Source organism: Nerophis lumbriciformis, linkage group LG19 (genome assembly GCF_033978685.3).
Source record: "Nerophis lumbriciformis linkage group LG19, RoL_Nlum_v2.1, whole genome shotgun sequence".
Taxonomy (NCBI): Eukaryota; Metazoa; Chordata; class Actinopteri; order Syngnathiformes; family Syngnathidae; genus Nerophis; species Nerophis lumbriciformis.
Genome location: NC_084566.2, coordinates 18,756,617 through 18,775,781, shown reverse-complemented (window position 1 = coordinate 18,775,781; position 19,165 = coordinate 18,756,617). Strand labels below are relative to the sequence as shown.

General features: G+C 39.3%; 1 protein-coding gene across 5 annotated transcripts in view; it reads right to left on the bottom strand.

Moving 5' to 3' along the window:
• The window catches only part of tnr (tenascin R (restrictin, janusin)), a 419,906-nt gene that overhangs the window by 367,262 nt on the left and 33,479 nt on the right, over positions 1-19,165 (bottom strand). For 4 of the 5 annotated variants that reach the window (XM_061979400.2, XM_061979405.2, XM_061979402.2 and 1 more), the window contains exon 2: positions 3,255-3,309. The exons of the other annotated variant lie outside the window; for it this stretch is intronic. The gene's annotated coding sequence lies outside the window, so the exon portion shown is untranslated. The remainder of the gene's footprint in view (positions 1-3,254; positions 3,310-19,165) is intronic. 5 annotated transcript variants of the gene reach the window in all.

The window sequence follows — 19,165 nt, the reverse complement described above, 5'->3', positions numbered from 1 at the left end:
TGGTTACTCTGCGGAGCTCTATACAGCACAGACACTCAACAACACGTCATTTGCAGACTATAATTACTGGTTTGCAAAAAATATCTTTTACCCAAATTTGTGAAACTAGATAATCTCTCACGGCACACCAGACTGTCTCTCACGGCACACTAGTGTGCCGCGGCACAGTGGTTGAAAAACACTGCCTTATAGTATGCAAATTTGCTGTATGAAAGGAAGACATTGAAGACCATCAAAACGCGGTACTTATTAATTATCACCTCATAAAAGATACATTGAATTAGAATTGCAAAGACATCAAAACACATTTCAACTTTCCATTATGTCCACACGGTAACAAGCCAGCAAGAGACAGATTGTTTAGTGTTGTGTTTCTGATCTGTATCCAAGCATGATTAGTCCTTTGCTAGTATTTGCCTTGTCGGATCGGAAAAGAAAAAAAAAATTAGTAGGGCCTGCAAAATGACAAGCGAAAAGAGCTGCAGAATGTGTGAAAGGCTAACAGATTGACAGAAATACTTGTAATAGCTTGTTGTGTCACCCAGACTCTTAAAAAAAAACATAATGTCTTTAAAAAGTTGTACTCCAAACTCCGTCAAACAATGAACAGTATATGAAAGCCAGGCAAGGACAGCACTTACTCCACACAATCCTTCTACTGGAAACTGCAGAAGGTTTTACTCAATATACACCACTTCCTAATAGGTTCTCCACAACAGAACAAGCTGCCAATGTGTCGCATTTTTAAAGTAAATCTACAAGCAGATTGTGCATGTCATTAAATTACTGGATTTATTGGACAGCTCTAAAGCTCCAATATTTACTGTTTTAATTGGTTTTACCCTTTAAAATCGTTTTTAATCATATTTATTTTATATTGTTTTTAATTGTGTTTAATATTGTTGTGCAGCACTTTGAAAACATTTTGTTGTTTAAATGTGCTATATAAATAAAGTGGATTGGATTGGATTGGATATTAATATTATTGCTCTGTAAGGCTTCAGAGACTTCAACACTAACCAGTTGCGTTGGAGGCGGTATTTAGGACATATACTGCTTTGTATCAAAGACCATAACATGCACCAAACATGCTTGAGTACATCCAATGTTTAATAACTATAAGAAAGTTGTATTACAGTCAAACCTTAACAAAAACCTTTTCAAAATGTCAGGTGAAAGACCAAATCAGCCAGACCAATTTTTTCCCATGAAAAATAATGCAAATCAAATGAATCAGTTACAAACACCTGAATTTATTTTGTATAGAATAATTATAGTTTTACATACAGACAACAATGCAAAATATAAATAGATGATTAAATTCATTAAATTATGGGTGTCCAAACTTTTCCCGCGAAGGGCTATGTACGAAGAAGTCAATGTATGCAGGGGCCCTTTCAATATATTTTAGAAATTTTGTGAAAAAAATACAAATAAATTATACATATACATATATATATATATATATATATATATATATATATATATATATATATATATATATATATATATATATATATATACACATATATATATACATACATATATATATATACACACATATATATATACATACATATATATATATATATATAAAGTTAAAGTTAAAGTACCAATGATTGTCACACACACACTAGGTGTGGCGAGATTATTCTCTGCATTTGACCCATCACCCTCGATCACCCCCTGGGAGGTGAGGGGAGCAGTGGGCAGCAGCGGTGGCCGCGCCCGGGAATCATTTTGGTGATTTAACCCCCAATTCCAACCCTTGATGCTGAGTGCCAAGCAGGGAGGTAATGGGTCCCATTTTTATAGTCTTTGGTATGACTCGGCCGGGGTTTGAACTCACAACCTACCGATCTCAGGGCGGACACTGTAACCACTAGGCCACTGAGTAGGCATATATATATATATATATACATACATACATACATACATACATACATACATACATATATATATATATATATATATATAAATGTATATATATACTTTGTATTACCTGTTTCGAGGGAAGACTACGGAAAACGGCGAATGCATTTGGACTGGCAAAGCAGACTGTATCAGTTATTGTCCGCCATGTATGTCGCGGACTCAACGTCTAGGTCCAGACTATAAAGTCCCCAAAAACAAATGGACAATGAAGGTAAAGGCAAAAGAGTGAGGAGTGCCCTGACCAGATATCTAGATCCCTGGATTGATTGTTATCAAATGTTCTCTGTCACTGTGTACTTTCACGTGTTTATTAAAGATTTGATTAATTTATGATGGCTCAGGTGTGATTCACGACAATAGGGCCCCACAGCACACTGGATTCCAGTTGATTGAAATACCACAACACTGGATAATGTTCAGATAAGTTCCATTTAAGAACTTGCACACAAAGCAACAATGGAGGTGACTATGACGTGCGCATTTTCCGCGCACGCATACAAGGGTGCGTTGCGCCGGCTGACGGGGGGGGGTAACTTTTGTGTCAGCGTCTTGGTGGCCATGGTCTGATGACCTCCTGGTGCAGATGGCTGCTAGGATAGTGTTCACTCACATGTGTCCTCTGTACTCAGCCATGCATTCATTTGTCCATATAGTTGCATGTGTGTGTGTGTGTTTGTGTTTGGTATCTGTGTCTGTGTCTGTACGTATGTGATAATTGGGGATCTAGGTCATCTGAGTATTGTTTTTAACTTTGTAAAGCACTTTATGTTGCATTTCTTTTATTTATAAAAAGCGCTGTATAAATAAGGTTTGATTAATTGATTGACTCGCAATTTGCATGCATTTTTTCCATCAAAACGGGCATCGTGGGGACTTACGCACGGCGTGTGTTCCCCATTGGGAGGGGCGGCCCTGACCATACAACAGGAAATAGAATCTAATTCATTTCAAAACTGTCTTTGCAGTGAATTAGGTTCATAGTGCAGACAGCTTGATCCTGGCAAAGATTGCTTCTCTTTTTCATTACTATCTATGGGGAACTTTTTTTTTTTTTTAAATACTAACAAATTAGAGGTGGCAAGTGTGCCAGATTAAATAAGATTTGATCTGGGAGGTTGCGCTGTTCATGCAGCCAGGCATTAGCAATGCGCACGCCGATACACGTCATTTCACTAAAAAGTGTTAATGAATTCCTAGCTAATCAAAGCCCTCCTTCACACACACACACACACACACACACACACACACACACACACACACACACACACACACACACACACTTATTTGAAATGTATCATGCATACAGTTTTTACACTTACCACCAACTTAATGATCATCCGGGATGCTCCCTATTTCTTTCACCACGCTGTCAACCTGCGTCGAGGGAGAAAATGATGGGAGTCAACAATCCGTGGAACATCAATGAGTCCAACCACCACTGTCGATTTAAGCGGAATCGATATCTGCTCATTTCCCAAATTACCTTTATCTGACTGGCCCACCGCTGCAGGGGCAACAGGAAGAGAGGCCCCTCTTTTTTCCATACACACACACACACACACACACACACACACACACACACACACACACACACACACACACACACACACACACACACATTCCCCCTCTTCTTTGCAGGGAATCAATGACGTCTGCTAATTATTGGGTGAATGTAATCAGCAACAGCAGTACTTACTACCGTGTGACCTAGTAGCTGTTAGTAAGTCATTCGCCTTCCATTGCGCTTGTTCTGTAGGAGTCTTTAATTGGTCGTAGGCAAAATAGTTTCATTGGTTAGTTTGTGCAGGTCGGTACTTCATTATTGGTGAAATGTTTCTCTGGGTCATAAATACATGTGACCCCCAAACAGGCGCATACTAGGTCATAAGCGCCAATCTACATTTTTGCCAGTGGGTGCTCGGACAGGCGGTAAATCTGATGCTATTTTTCTGAGGCTATGTCTACACTAAGCCTTATTACCCCTTAAACAAATAATTATATAGCCTAAACCCTGTTTCAGCCACACTAAACTATCGTTTAAGGTCCTCCTCCTCTGACAATTTTTTACACGGTAAGTGCGCCGTGTATTTCTTGAATCTCCGGCTCTTAGCTTTGTATTGACTCATTGATAGTTTACAAACTGAGTTCGGAGAGGAAGTGACATCAGAAAGGCCGCGCCCCACACAGGAAGTAACGTCAGAAAGAACGTGCCACAGCCAGCTTCATAATAAAGTGGTTTCGCAACTCGGAGCTAAACACTGGAAATATGAAGGTGGAAATCACACATGAATACCTTCAGAGAAAGCGATTGCAGCTATTGCGGATACTACACTTCTCAGACGGCAAGAGAACTTTCGAATGTCCAGGTCAGCTGTGATTCTACTTACAGAAAAACTTTGTCCATTCTGTAGTCTTCCATTTGGAAGACTACAGAAAACGGTGACTGCATTTGGACTGGCAAAGCAGACTGTATCAGTTATTGGCCGCCATGTATGTCGCGGACTCAACGTCTAAGTTCAGAGTATATAAAATCACCAAAAACGAATGGACAATGAAGGTGAAGGCAAAAGAGTGAGGAGTGTCCTGACCAGAGATCTACATCCCTAGATTGATTGTTGTCAAATGTTCTTTGTCATATTGTGTACTTTCACGTGTTTATTAAAGATTTGATTAATTTATGATGGCTCAGGTGTGATTCACTACAACAGAGCCCCACAGCACATTGGATTCCAGTTAATTGAAATACCACAACACTGGATATTGTTCAGATAAGTTCCATTTAAGAACTTGCACACAAAACAACAATGGAGGTGACGATGACGTGCGCATTTTCCGCGCATGCGTACTAGGTACATTTTCCGCGCATGCGTACTAGGGATAGGGGGGGGTGTAACTGTGTATGACAAATAATACTTAATAATCACTGAGTGTCTGTTTTGCTGCTGTAATCTGTTTTTAAGATGAACTGTGTGTAGCACAGAGAAGAAGCCAGCAAGTCGGAGCAGCTGCAAAGCAAATAAGGTTTCGCCACACTACAGCGGCCCTTTATTACCCATTTCATTCACTTCACAAAGCGCTCAACTTACTCTGTTGCGGCTCAGTGGGAAGGTTGGCTCGGGATCCAATGCTTGATTTAATCCAATAATTCAGAAACAGAAGGGGGGTAAAAACAAGTGTGGCAAATGACTGTGTTCAACAATACCGTACATTAGAAGAAGAATAAATAGGTCCAAAAAATCAATCACACTTATGTCTAGGCCTTAAGTATAGAGCTGTGGCTCTGAACCAGCCATCTTAGCCTTGACAGGTGTGTTTTTAAGCCCTCCTGCTGCTGCCTTCAATAAAAGTCAGAGTAAAAAATTGACTCTTTGCCTAATGGACTTCAAGAGTACACTACACACATTAAAATCCAACAACATATAATTACCAAATAACCATCAGAGTACCAACTTTCCCAGCAATCGGGTGCATGCAGAGTAGCTTGAAAATGTCTCTTCTCGTGGCAAAAGAAGAACCAAATCAAACAAAAGTTGCTTTCCTGGAGTTGACCGACAACAGTAATCAGGGACGCAGCACCAAATGCTGGGCTCCCCAACAGAAGACTGCTAAAGCGCCCCCTATCCCACCCTAAACCCAACATCGCTAGAACATACACCCACATTTAATGTTTACATGCACTAAAAACAACTATGAATTTGGTTGAACCCATTTTTAAAACGCATTTAAAAACTGTAATTAAGTTTTTTTTTACTTTAAAAAACGGGATTGACGTATCTAGACGAGAACATATCGAAATAACCCCCTGCCCCAAAATAAAGTACTTTTTTTTTTTTTTTTTTTTAAAGAGTTTGTATTTTTCTTTACACAAAAGTGCCAATATATTCAATACAAAGCAGCCAGTACATGAATTTAAATAATCATATATTTAAATCTAACTTTAATTGAGGGTCTTTGAATGCACCACTGTTATGGGCAATGAGATGCAAGAGTGAAACTGGCACACAACTGTCTCTTAGGCTGCCACAGATGGATTAATTATGTTTATCTTTCTTCTATATCACCTCATCCTTGTACCGATATTTTGGTGCTGTGTGAAGGCTTTAAGGTGAGCCTGTGTTGGCTATCAAGTAGAACGTACCATTTTGCTTTTTTGATAGATGGGTGTAGGTACTCTTAGACATTCTTAACTTGATTCAAGTTAAGAATGTCTTAACTAAGGGAGTTGATGTGTGAGGGAGCAGGGTTGGGGTGGGGGTGGGGGCGGGGTTTGGTGGTAGCAGGGGTGTATAATGTAGCTCGGAAGAGTCAGGGCTGCATGGGATTCTGGGTATTTGTTCTGTTGTGTTTATGTTGTGTTAAGGTGCAGATGTTCTCCCGAAATGTGTTTGTCATTCTTGTTTGGTTTTGGTTCAAAGTGTGGCGCATTATTAGTAAGAGTGTTAAAGTTGTTTTATATGGCCACCGTCAGTGTAACCTGTGTGGCTGTTGACCAAGTATGCCTTGCTGTCACTTACGTGTGCAAGCAGAAGATGCATATAACAAGAGGCTAGGCTGGCACACTGTTAATACAGATTGTAGAGGGCGCTAAATGCTGTATAATCATGGCACGCCCTTATTATTATTGTAAGGGTGAAAATCGGAGAATATTAATCCTGGGAGTTTTCTACAAGAGGCACTGAAATTCGGAAGTCTCCCGGGAAAATTGGGGGGGGATGGCAAGTATGCAGCTGAGCCGCATCAGAGCGATCAAAGAGCCGCATGCGGCTCCGGAGCCACGGGTTGCCGACCCCTGCCCTAGCCATTATGGACAACACCTCCCACCCACTACACTCGGACCTGGCAGAGAGAATAAGCACGTTTAGACTCCCGAAATGCAACATGGAGCGACACAGGAAGTCCTTCATACCGACAGCCATCAGACTGTATAATGTATATGTTCCTTTTTGACTCTACTTGAATATATAATAGACTGTATTTACATTATTCACATGTGAATAATGCTGTGTAATACTGTATTCATATTATTCACATGTGAATAATGCTGTATAATAGACTGTATTTATAGTATTCACATGTGAATAATGCTGTATAATAGACTGTATTTATATTATTCACATGTAAAAAAATACCTAAGTGTTTGTTTATTGTTTATTGTGAGCGAACTGTGGTGCTGAATTTCCCCCAGGGATCAATAAAGTACTTTCTATTCTATTCTATTCCTCCTTCAATTTGATGCCTCTGATAGTACAGTAAGTGAATGACATTGTCACGCTAGAGCAGACCTGGGCAAATTAAGGCCCTTTAAGCTTTTCAATCTGACCCGCCCGACATTCCCAAATATTTTTTCTAGAGCTTTGAGATCGAAACTGCAGCTGCCATTATGATGTGCAGTGATGTTTTCAAATGACCATAAGTTTTGAACCTTTGAAAAGTATTTCAATGGTTGGAATCTGCACTTTTGCATGATATAATAGTTACTATGGTATTCTAAGTCACAGCAGCTCAATTGAGGCACCAAGCAGTGTGGGTGGGAAGCGTTTCCACAGAGTGTTTCCAGAGCGGCCAGCCTGGGTGTCAGGAACAGACGTGGAAGGAAATTTTTACAACAAAGTTCTAAAGCTCAGTGATGTATCAGATATATCAGATTGAAGGTGTTTTTTGTTTTTGTTTTTTCGTGTTCATATTTTGCTGTGTTTGTTGCATTTTTGTTGCGTTTCGCTTGATTGTAAAATATGTCGATCGCGAGGGGGTGTGACAGTCAGTATTCAGTGTTTTATCGTTCATAGTTAATATTGTAAATCCCACATTCTTTATTTTCATGTACATTTTGGGTGTCTTTTTCAGTAAAAAAAATAAAAATTCCATTCCGTTTTTTAAGGCGGTCTGTCATAACGTTTTTAGCATTCAGACATTATTGTGAGGTTTTGTATTAGTGTTCGTGAAAATAGATATACCGGCCCCCAGACACATTTTTTTCTTTAAAGTTGGCCCCCGAAGCAAAATAATTGCCCAGGCCTACGCTAGAGTATCAATGCACAGGGTTCATACACTTTTTCATCAATGATATCCCATGACTTCTCTGAAATATTTTACTGAATTAAAACTAATTATCGTAACAATTCTACATTAGTATGTACTAGGAATGTCCGATAATGGCTTTTTGCCGATATCCGATATTCCGATATTGTCCAACTCTTTAATTACTGATACCGATATCAACCGATACCGATATCAACCGATATATGCAGTCGTGGAATTAACACATTATTATGCCTAATTTGAACAACCAGGTATGGTGAAGATAATTTACTTTTTTTTTAAATTAATAAAATAAGATAAATGAATTAAAAACATTTTCTTGAATAAAAAAGAAAGAGGGGTTAGTGCGTCTGCTTCACAATACGAAGGTCCTGAGCAGTCCTGGGTTCAATCCCGGGCTCGGGATCTTTCTGTGTGGGGTTTGCATGTTCTCCCTGTGACTGCGTGGGTTCCCTCCGGGTACTCCGGCTTCCTCCCACCTCCAAAAAAAACATGCACCTGCGGATAGGTTGATTGGCAACACTAAATTGGCCCTAGTGTGTGAATGTGAGTGTGAATGTTGTCTGTCTATCTGTGTTGGCCCTGTGATGAGGTGGTGACTTGTCCAGGGTGTACCCCGCCTTCCGCCCAATTGTAGCTGAGATAGGCTCCAGAGCCCCCCGCGACCCCGAAGGGATTAAGCGGTAGAAAATGAATGGATGGAAAAAGAAAGTAAAACAATATAAAAACAGTTACATAGAAACTAGTAATTAATGAAAATGAGTAAAATTAACTGTTAAAGGTTAGTACTATTAGTGGACCAGCAGCACGCACAATCATGTGTGCTTACGGACTGTATCCCTTGCAGACTGTATTGACATATATTGATATATAATGTAGGAACCAGAATATTAATAACAGAAAGAAACAACCCTTTTGTGTGAATGAGTGTAAATGGGGGAGGGAGGTTTTTTGGGTTGGTGCACTAATTGTAAGTGTATCTTGTGTTTTTTATGTTGATTTAATTTTAAAAAAACAACAACAAAAAAACGATACCGATAATAAAAAACCGATACCGATCATATCCGATATTACATTTTAACGCATTTATCGGCCGTTAATATTGGCAGGCCGATATTATCGGACATCCCTAGTACGTACATACTCTTGTTCCTGTTATTAGGATGAATCTGGAACCTCCGATACTAACTTTTGTGCCATCTCCTGTGTCTCATATGTGCTGCTATGACAATATAATTAAAATTAGGTTTACATCTGAAATGTATGGCGCCTCTCTAAAACAATAACACCAGACAAATATTCTCATATTTCATTTCCAACATATTTAGTCTTTACTTCTGCTCCATCCCACAACCTCACATATACATCAATTTGGTAGACAAATGTTAGTTTAGGCTTATGTCAAACAGCTTTACATAAATGACAGTGAAAGTCTTATAAAGCACATAAATAGGCAGACAATTCTGCCGTAGGCCTTATGAATCAACATTCGCGGCGGCTGTGTAGTGTAAACGAACAAAGGACATTTAGTTAACAGACAGTTGCGATCAGATCACGAGTTGTTGACTGTATCCCATCTAGATAGCCTTTTGTTGAACATGACTGTGATTGGATACTCACTTGTCACTCCCAAGTATCCAATCACAAGTTGTGATTTACAAAAGCAGAAAGTGGTACCGGAGCCATTGATTGATTGATTAAAACTTTCATTAGTAGATTGCACAGTGAAGTACATATTCCGTACAATTGACCACTAAATGGTAACACCCGAATAAGTTTTTCAACCGTTTTTAAGTCGGGGTCCAATTGATTCATGATACAGATATATACTATTTTCATACCCGGCCAGCAGAGAAATCAGCGGTACTCGCTCTTTTAACCGACAAAGAAACAGAGCAAAATGTTGATTAGGTGGCAGATATATATGTGCAAGGGCATTTTCAAGAAGTATATTTAAAGAGAGACTAGATCTTGTGAGGGGAGGTCGGTCGACCCCGGAAACGAGTTAAGCTGCCCTGGCGGTAATATGGTTTGCCTGCCACTTCCACTCGAATCAACCAACTACGAGCAGTACCAATGGCTTTACAAATTGTGAGTTCAAATATGTTTTTTCACATTCAATATGTTTTTTACAATTATTTTAGTTTTGACAGTACCATGTCCGTTTATTGGTTTTTAAATGTGCCAAAAAATAGCTTGTTTTGAACACTCGTGACAAATTGAGGTGGTTCAATGCACAGTAGTGCGTGTATTTCTGTTTTGTGGCGACATAAATGATTGTATTTTGAGAGGTTGAAGTCGGACTAAGTAGAACATCACTGAAGGCCTAGGTGGGAAACGCACAGCCCGCCACTACTACTGAATATAAGTTATACACCATCGCAAGCTACATTTTGTTTGGATTATTATTTTAAATTATTTCATTTTTATTTCTTTATTTTTGCACAGCGCGCACCATACATTATTTACAAGGAATCAACAGGTGAACCAGATTTGGCTAACAGCTCATTTGTGTCTGTAGTCCTGAAACTTTCAATATGTTTCCAAGACTTGTCCAAAACCTTTGAAAATATTATTTTTCATAATTTTTTTCCACATCCTGGAAATCACATTTTAAAATTCCGTGACTTTGTCCAGGTTTTTCATGACCGTACAAACCCTGAATACAGTACTTTGAGCATGCAATAACATCATAATGCAGTAGTTTTTTGAATGTGGAAGCATTAACTAATGATCTCCATGGTATGCAAATGTCTTCTGCGCATTATGTAACTAAATAATCATATTCATGCAACATAACGGCGGAACCTTAATCTAGGCTAAATCAATTAGGGTAATCAAAAGTCATATTTAAAGTGCCCTTTTCAAAGCCACATATTGCTAACTTTATCCTTTCATTAGACTTTTTCATAACAGTGCTATTTCTTTCAGAAATGTGTAACCCCAACTAAAAAAACCAAATGTCCAACGTCAAAGTACATGCACAACTAAACTGAAAACAAAAAAAATGAATGCATTCAAGCGCTATAACGTGCAACCCAATTATAAAGTTGGTCACTTTCAAGGTTATTTGGACAGCGGCGACGCCCTGAGGGTGGTCCTCTTGACTAACGGGACAGGACAGCAGTGGCACGTGGCAAGAGGAAATGAATTGAGGTCAGCTTGTTTTACCGTAATGCAATAACCGCAACTATAATAACGTGTATGTCGGATCCATGAGCCATATTAAAAGCCAATTATTAGGTATATCTTGCAAACCAGCAGACAACAGCTCTGTTCTGCATATTAAGTGTGTGCGTGGTGGGGGGGCGGGGGTGGATCTCATCAGGAAAAGGCATTTTCTATGAAAGTATGCAAATGGAACAATCGGAGCAGCTATAATTGCTGCCTGCGTGTGTGTTCAGAATCAAATATGATGGGAGAGTGTGAGCGATAGGCATGTCAAAAGGTAATGACACCATTGTGGTAATTGGCAGACAGACAGAAGGATCACGTAGGCAAATAGCAGGTGCAATTAACTTGTGTGGAATGGTGCCGGGTTGATTGGTTAGAGCGGACCCCCGGTCTTATTTAGAAGTATTCTTTCAAATGAGCCCTAATTTCGGAAACCTTGGCTCAGAGGTATCAGAGGAAAACAAGTAGCAAAATATTCGGTCATCATGAAGAGCCTGAACAATGGTTGATGCTGTATTTTACGATAACAATATGCCCACTTTTTGTTTGATTAATTGTTTTATGAACATTTTCTGTTTTCGTACTGAAACCGTTATCGTAAAGTCAATCATTTGGCCTGACAAACTAGCCTGTTGGCACGCGTACCATTCCGCAAACTCTGCTTATTTAAATGAGTACGACTGCAAAATAAGACACCATAGGGCCAAAGAAAGTTGCGACTGAAAGCACTTTATAAAGAAGGTGACAAAAAAGATTGAAGTCAAGAAATAATTGGCAGCAAAGTACTAATGGGACAATCGCCTGGCTCTTCCCTCCCATCCAAACGGATCTCACTACATTGTATTGCATGTCAGAGTTAGGGCTGTACGGTGCGACAAATTTACTTGCAAATGCACCTAAAAATAGACCGTGCGACTTGAAAAAAAACCTGTCGCACATATGCGACTAGAGATTTTAAGCCTTTCATCACATTTGCTCCTAAAATAAATGCATCCAAATTTGATCATACACCATCTGTATAGCATGTTTGAAATAAACTCAAACCACAACCATAACCAAATAGACAAGTGATTGATGCGGAAGTGTCCTTGATCCCTCTGTGTGTGTCTCTCCCTCCTGTGCCATGCACAAAGGGAAGCTCCCCTCCTCCTAGTTCACACACTTAGTATTCCAACAAGGAAGAAACACATTTTTGGTTGGAGAATCTGGTCAGCAAAAGACAGGGTATTTTTTTCACCACTTTAAAACTTGACGCAAACTACACTATGTGCTAGTAACTACAAATGTTGGAGGGAATATTGAACAACAAATCAATGATGGAAGTGACAAACTTGCCATCCAAACAATACCCCGTTTTTTGACAAGTACATAGAGTCATGGAAGCACATTCAATGTGTTTAATTAGCAGAGGTAACACAAATCAGCGAAAGATTCGGCAGTCAGAGCTGACAAAGTGGCGCTGCTAGCCTGCTAAGCTAACAAAGACAGGTCAAGCTAAAATGCCTGTGAAACTCAGACTGAGCATGGACTCGCTGATGTCACACGTCACTAGGCAAGAGGCATCGCACACACACACACTGCTCTCTTATGTATACTTTATATGAAAAATATTTGAATTTTTTTATTTATGTATTAATTACTTTCCCTAGAAATTAATTACATTCATTAAAAAGTAACTATGATTTATTCATTTTTTTAAGTAATTTTCAGAACACTGCCTGTCATACAGCCTCATGAAGCAGTTGGCAGGTTGGTGTCCCTGCCTAAAATATTTGTGTGTATGTCCTATAATAATGTTTACCTATAAAAACACCTTTATTTCACATTTTGTTGTTTTGTTTTTATTAGTTGAAGAATTGAGCATAGCTAAATGTTTTTTGTTTTTTTAAAGAAGATAGATTATATTTTACTTTTCTTATATTATTTTCAAAACACCTCTTAAGTTGGGATCCTAATTTACAAAACCTACTTTTCTTGCTTGTTGGTTACTTGTTTTTTGTCTATTTGGGATCCCACTCAGTCCTGGAAAATTTTAAAATCAAGGCATGGTGGAGATATTTAGTTATGTCAATGGATATTTCCAGTTATGGATTAGTTTATGGGCTAAACTACTTTATATCGGGGTATGAGTTTGGTCCATACCGCACAGCCCTACAGTCTTGTTAGCAACAGTGTGAGCACAGTTTGGGGATGTTATCTGTGTTTAATTGAACTTTGCATAAGTGCACATATTTACCTTGTTTGAGTGGTAATAATGAAATTGTTGCAAACTTGCATGGCTGCGGCGGTTGTGACCCCAAGATGCAAGAAACTGGTGGACGACGGGCAGGTAAGAGTTCTTATTATACTCAAAACAAGGAGGAGAAGTCATGCATGCCTAACATAGTCAATCCCAAGCACTGAGGAACAGGCAAGGCAGGCATAAATAGGCGCCTGATTGGCAACTGCAACCAGGTGTGCCCGGCTGCCAATCAGAGACAGGTGAGGGAAACGAGCGCTCAGGAAGACAAGCAGGAAGTGGAACAAAAATAAGAGCGCCTACAGGAAACAAACACCAAACAAGGAACCACCACCAGAAGTGAAATGACAGATCGTCACAGAAATTGTGATATTTAAGAGATTTCATATTGCTACTAACAGGGTTCGTGCACCTTTTCCATGGCCAAATTCAAGCACTTTTTAAGGACTTTGAAGATCAATTTTCCAGTTTTTCCAGTACCCTTGAAAAGGCGAAAACCAGTGTGAATCAATCCATAACCTTGTTGTTTGAGGTCATCAAATGATGTCTGTAGGAAAAATATGGAAAATCTGCTAAAACCTAAGCCTAACATTGAACCAGCAGTTATCATTAACTGAATGGGGCATAGAAAATTAAGCAGTGTTTCTGTAGATCAGGGGTCGGGAACCTTTTTGGCTGAGAGAGCCATGAAAGCCAAATATTTTTAAATGTATTTCCGTGAGAGCCATATAATATTTGTTTTAACACTGAATACAACTAAATGTGTGCATTTTTAAGTAAGACCAACATTTTTAGAGTATAATAAGTCTCTCATTCTTTTTAATAACATTGTTATTCTGAAGCTAACCAAAAGCAACTAAAATACTTCTTACTATTAATGCGACTTCTTGAACAGGTGCGGTAGAAAACGGATGGATGAATTAAAATGCATGAAAATGTTTTATATTTTGAATGTTATTTTTAACACTGTGATTACCAGCGGAATGACTCAGTACTTATCCTGTTAAGTAATGTCAGCTAAGATTTATCTGAGAGCCAGATGCAGTCATCAAAAGAGCCACATCTGCAGAGTACACACACATCTTAATTTAAATAGGCCGGTCTGCACCACTTATCAATTATACATGCAGTCTTAGTAGATCACACGCAAAACACCTACTGACAGTACACACCATTTTACAGTTTGCACACGCTGTTTAGCATGTCGTATTTGGACCTTACTCTTGGCCCTCTGTTTTGAGGGCTGAGGGTTAAGGGTAAGAAAAAGGGAGAAGAGTTAAGTGGTCAATTTAAGAATCAGAAAACCAAGTTACCACTGTAGACCCTTTTTGTAAAAAACACCAAGCCTATGTGTTCAGCTCGCTGCAACTACTGAGTACCATATAAACCACACAAACCAAGACAATACTAAGACTTTGAAGACTTGAGACCACGACCTGGATAATGATCATAAACATGACCAAATCATGTTAAGACCAAGACAAGGTTAAGGCTTTTATAATATTGTTTGTAGAAATTACCATTAAGCAAGGAACATTGTTTTCTATATGAAATCCTTCTCAGTCTCCTATGGTCGAGATAAACCAAGCCCCCCTAAGATTGCTCTCAACACCGGTCTCAAGTGCGGCAACACTACATTGTGACCAGAAAAAAGAGCAATAAAATCAAACCAATTTATAATTCTAAAAATACTGCGTTTGACTTACTCCTCCATCGTGCTAAACATGCAGGAGAAATGCTCCAGCCTATGGGACGTACACTTCCCCAATCATGTCAATTCAGCTTAAAAAACACACACACTGACTTGACAGTTTATTAGCGCCTTTTGAGGGTTCTTTTAGTTGACAATCTGAGAGGTTAATTAGGCGAGGAGGAGACAGCTTGCATTAAACCCTCTCGTTTGAAAGTAAATATGAACACATACTGTATTTGGAGCCCCATGACTTAAAGTCAAAATGTTAACCTTTAATCGTGTACATAGGAAGAAAATGCATGTTTTGCTTGAGAATATATCACAATAGTATTATCTTATAGTATACATTTCTGAATAAAAAGAAGCTATACTTATTAAAGGGGAACATTATCACCAGACCTATGTAAGCGTCAATATATACCTTGATGTTGCAGAAAAAAGACCATATATTTTTTTAACCGATTTCCGAACTCTAAATGGGTGAATTTTGGCGAATTAAACACCTTTCTATTATTCGCTCTCGGAGCGATGACGTCACGTTGTGACGTCACATCGGGAAGCAATCCGCCATTTTCTCAAACACCGAGTCAAATCAGCTGTTGTTTTCCGTTTTTTCGACTGTTTTCCGTACCTTGGAGACATCATGCCTCGTCGGTGTGTTGTCGGAGGGTGTAACAACACGAACAGGGACGGATTCAAGTTGCACCAGTGGCCCAAAGATGTGAAAGTGGCAAGAAATTGGACGTTTGTTCCGCACACTTTACCGACGAAAGCTATGCTACGACAGAGATGGCAAGAATGTGTGGATATCCTGCGACACTCAAAGCAAATGCATTTCCAACGATAAAGTCAAAGAAATCTGCCGCCAGACCCCCATTGAATCTGCCGGAGTGTGTGAGCAATTCAGGGACAAAGGACCTCGGTAGCACGGCAAGCAATGGCGGCAGTTTGTTCCCGCAGACGAGCGAGCTAAACCCCCTGGATGACTTGGCTCACACCGTCCCTTATGCCACCGAAGATGATCAAGAGAAGAATATCGACCCTAGCTTCCCTGGCCTGCTGACATCAACTCCAAAACTGGACAGATCAGCTTTCAGGAAAAGAGCGCTGATGAGGGTATGTCTACAGAATGTATTAATTGATGAAAATTGGGCTGTCTGCACTCTCAAAGTGCATGTTGTTGCCAAATGTATTTCATATGCTGTAAACCTAGTTCATAGTTGTTAGTTTCCTTTAATCCCAAACAAACACACACCAATCGTTGGTTAGAAGGCGATCGCCGAATTCGTCCTCGCTTTCTCCCGTGTCGCTGGCTGTCGTGTCATTTTCGTCGGTTTCGCTTGCATACGGTTCAAACCGATCTGGCTCAATAGCTTCAGTTTCTTCTTCAATTTCGTTTTCGCTACCTGCCTCCACACTACAACCATCCGTTTCAATACATGCGTAATCTGTTGCTTAAGTCGCTGAAATCCGAGTCTGAATCCGAGCTAATGTCGCTATAGCTTGCTGTTCTTTCCGCCATGTTTGTTTGTGTTGGCATCACTATGTGACGTCACAGGAAAATGGACGGGTGTATATAACGATGGTTAAAATCAGGCACTTTGAAGCTTTTTTTAGGGATATTGCGTGATGGGTAAAATTTTGAAAAAAACTTCGAAAATAAAATAAGCCACTGTGAACTGATTTTTAATGGTTTTAACCCTCCTGAAATTGTGATAATGTTCCCCTTTAAGTACTAGAGTAGTCAGTGTGCATCATGGATAGCTGAGTCAACACACAGCCGTTATTGTCCAAATAGCTGGCAACACAAGTTAGTACTACTAAGACTGCATGCACAATTGATAACAAGTACATAAGTGGCGCAGGAATGATTTTGGATTGTGCTCGTATACCATGGAGACACTCATTTCCCTCCTCATTCATGACATCATGTGCTCAAACCGGAGCCGTTTCGTTATGTGGTGGAATATGCAGCACACACACCATTTTTCTGGGCAATGTACAATAGAAGTGCGATCTAGACAACATAACCTATTTTTCGTATGCCAAAAGGTGCACTCCGGGAGGCACCGGTGTTATGGTGTGTCTGGAATGATCCACAAAAGCATGCAAGGATGCATACAATTGCATGTTGCCAAAAAAAAAAAAAACGCCAGCATGCACCAAAACAAATCTTCTGAATTTGTTTGAATCAGGCATTTAAGTCACTCTAGGTCAGACCTGGGCAAAACATTTTTAGAAACACTAATACAAAAACTCACAATAATGTCTCATTGAATGCTAAAAACGTTATGACTGACGGCCTTAAAAAACGGAATGGAATTGTATTTTTTTTTTACTGAATGAGACACCCAGAATGTACATGAAAATAAAGAATGTGGGATTTACAATATTAACTACGAACAATAAAACACTGAATATTGACAACATATCAACATCACATCCCCTCTGGATCGAAAATATTTTACAATCAAGTGAAACGGAACAAAAATGCAACAAACACAGCAAAAAATGAACGCAAAGGGTAAAAAAACCCCAAAAAAAACACCTACAGTCTGATACATCTGATATATCACTAAGGTTTAGAACTTTGTTGTAAAAATCTCCTTCCGCGTCTGTCCCTGACACCCGCATTTCAGGCTGGCCGCTCTGGAAACACTGTGGAAACGCCCCCCACCCACACTGCTTGGTGCCTCCTCTGAGCTGCTGTGACTTAGATTACCATAGTAACTAGTATATCATGCAAAAGCGCAGATTTCGACCATTGAAATACTTTGTATAGTTCAAGACTTACGGTCATTTGAAAACATCACTTCATATCATAATGGCAGCTACGGTTTTCATCTTAAAGATGTAAAAAAATATTTTGGGAATGTCCGGCGGGACAGATTGAAAAGCTTATGATTTTTTAAATCCGGTCCGCCGGACGTTCTACATATGTTTTTTTAGACCGTTAACATCAAAACTGTCGCTGCCATTATGATGTGCAGTGCTGTTTTTAAATGACCGTAAGTCTTGAACTACAGAAAGTATTCCAATGGTCGAAATCTTCGTTTTTGGGTTTTATACAAGTTACTATGGTAATCTACGTCACAGCAGCTCAGACGAGGAACAAACCAGAGTGGGCGGGGTTTGTTTTCAGAGCAGCCAACCTGAAACGCGTGTGTCAGGAACAGATGCAGAAGCAGAGTTTTACATAATAATATATCATTTTGTAGATGGTTGTTACACTTTGCATTTGTTGTGTTTTGCTTGATTGTAAAAAGATACACAACTATCAAGGAGCTGGTCTGAGAAGTAAAAGAGGAGTGATGTTCATAAATTGTTAATATTCAGTGTTTTATTGTTTATAGTTAATATTGTAAAACCCACTTTCTTTATTTTGAATGTACATTTTGGGTGTCTCATTCAGTAAAAAACTGTAAAATTAAATTCCGTTATTTTGAGGTGGTCTGTTTTTATAACTCTCATTGTGACTTTTGGTATTAGTGTTAATGAAAAAAAGGGACCCAAACACACACAGTGCACAGCAGATTTTTACAGCTAAATGTGTATATACCGTATTTTTCGGACTATAAGTCGCAGTTTTTTTCATAGTTTGGCCGGGGGTGCGACTTATACTCAGGAGCGACTTATGTGTGAAATTATTAACACATTACCGTAAAATATCAAATAATATTATTTAGCTCATTCACGTAAGAGACTAGACGTATAAGATTTCATGGGATTTAGCGATTAGGAGTGACAGATTGTTTGGTAAACGTATATCCATCCATCCATTATCTACCGCTTATTCCCTTTTGGGGTCGCGGGGGGCACTGGGGCCTATCTCAGCTACAATCGGGCGGAAGGCGGCGTACACCCTGGACAAGTCGCCACCTCATCACAGGGCGGTAAACGTATAGCATGTTCTATATGTTATAGTTATTTGAATGACTCTTACCATAATATGTTACATTAACATACCAGGCACGTTCTCAGTTGGTTATTTATGCCTCATATAACGTACACTTATTCAGCCTGTTGTTCACTATTCTTTATTTATTTTAAATTGCCTTTCAAATGTCTATTCTTGGTGTTGGGTT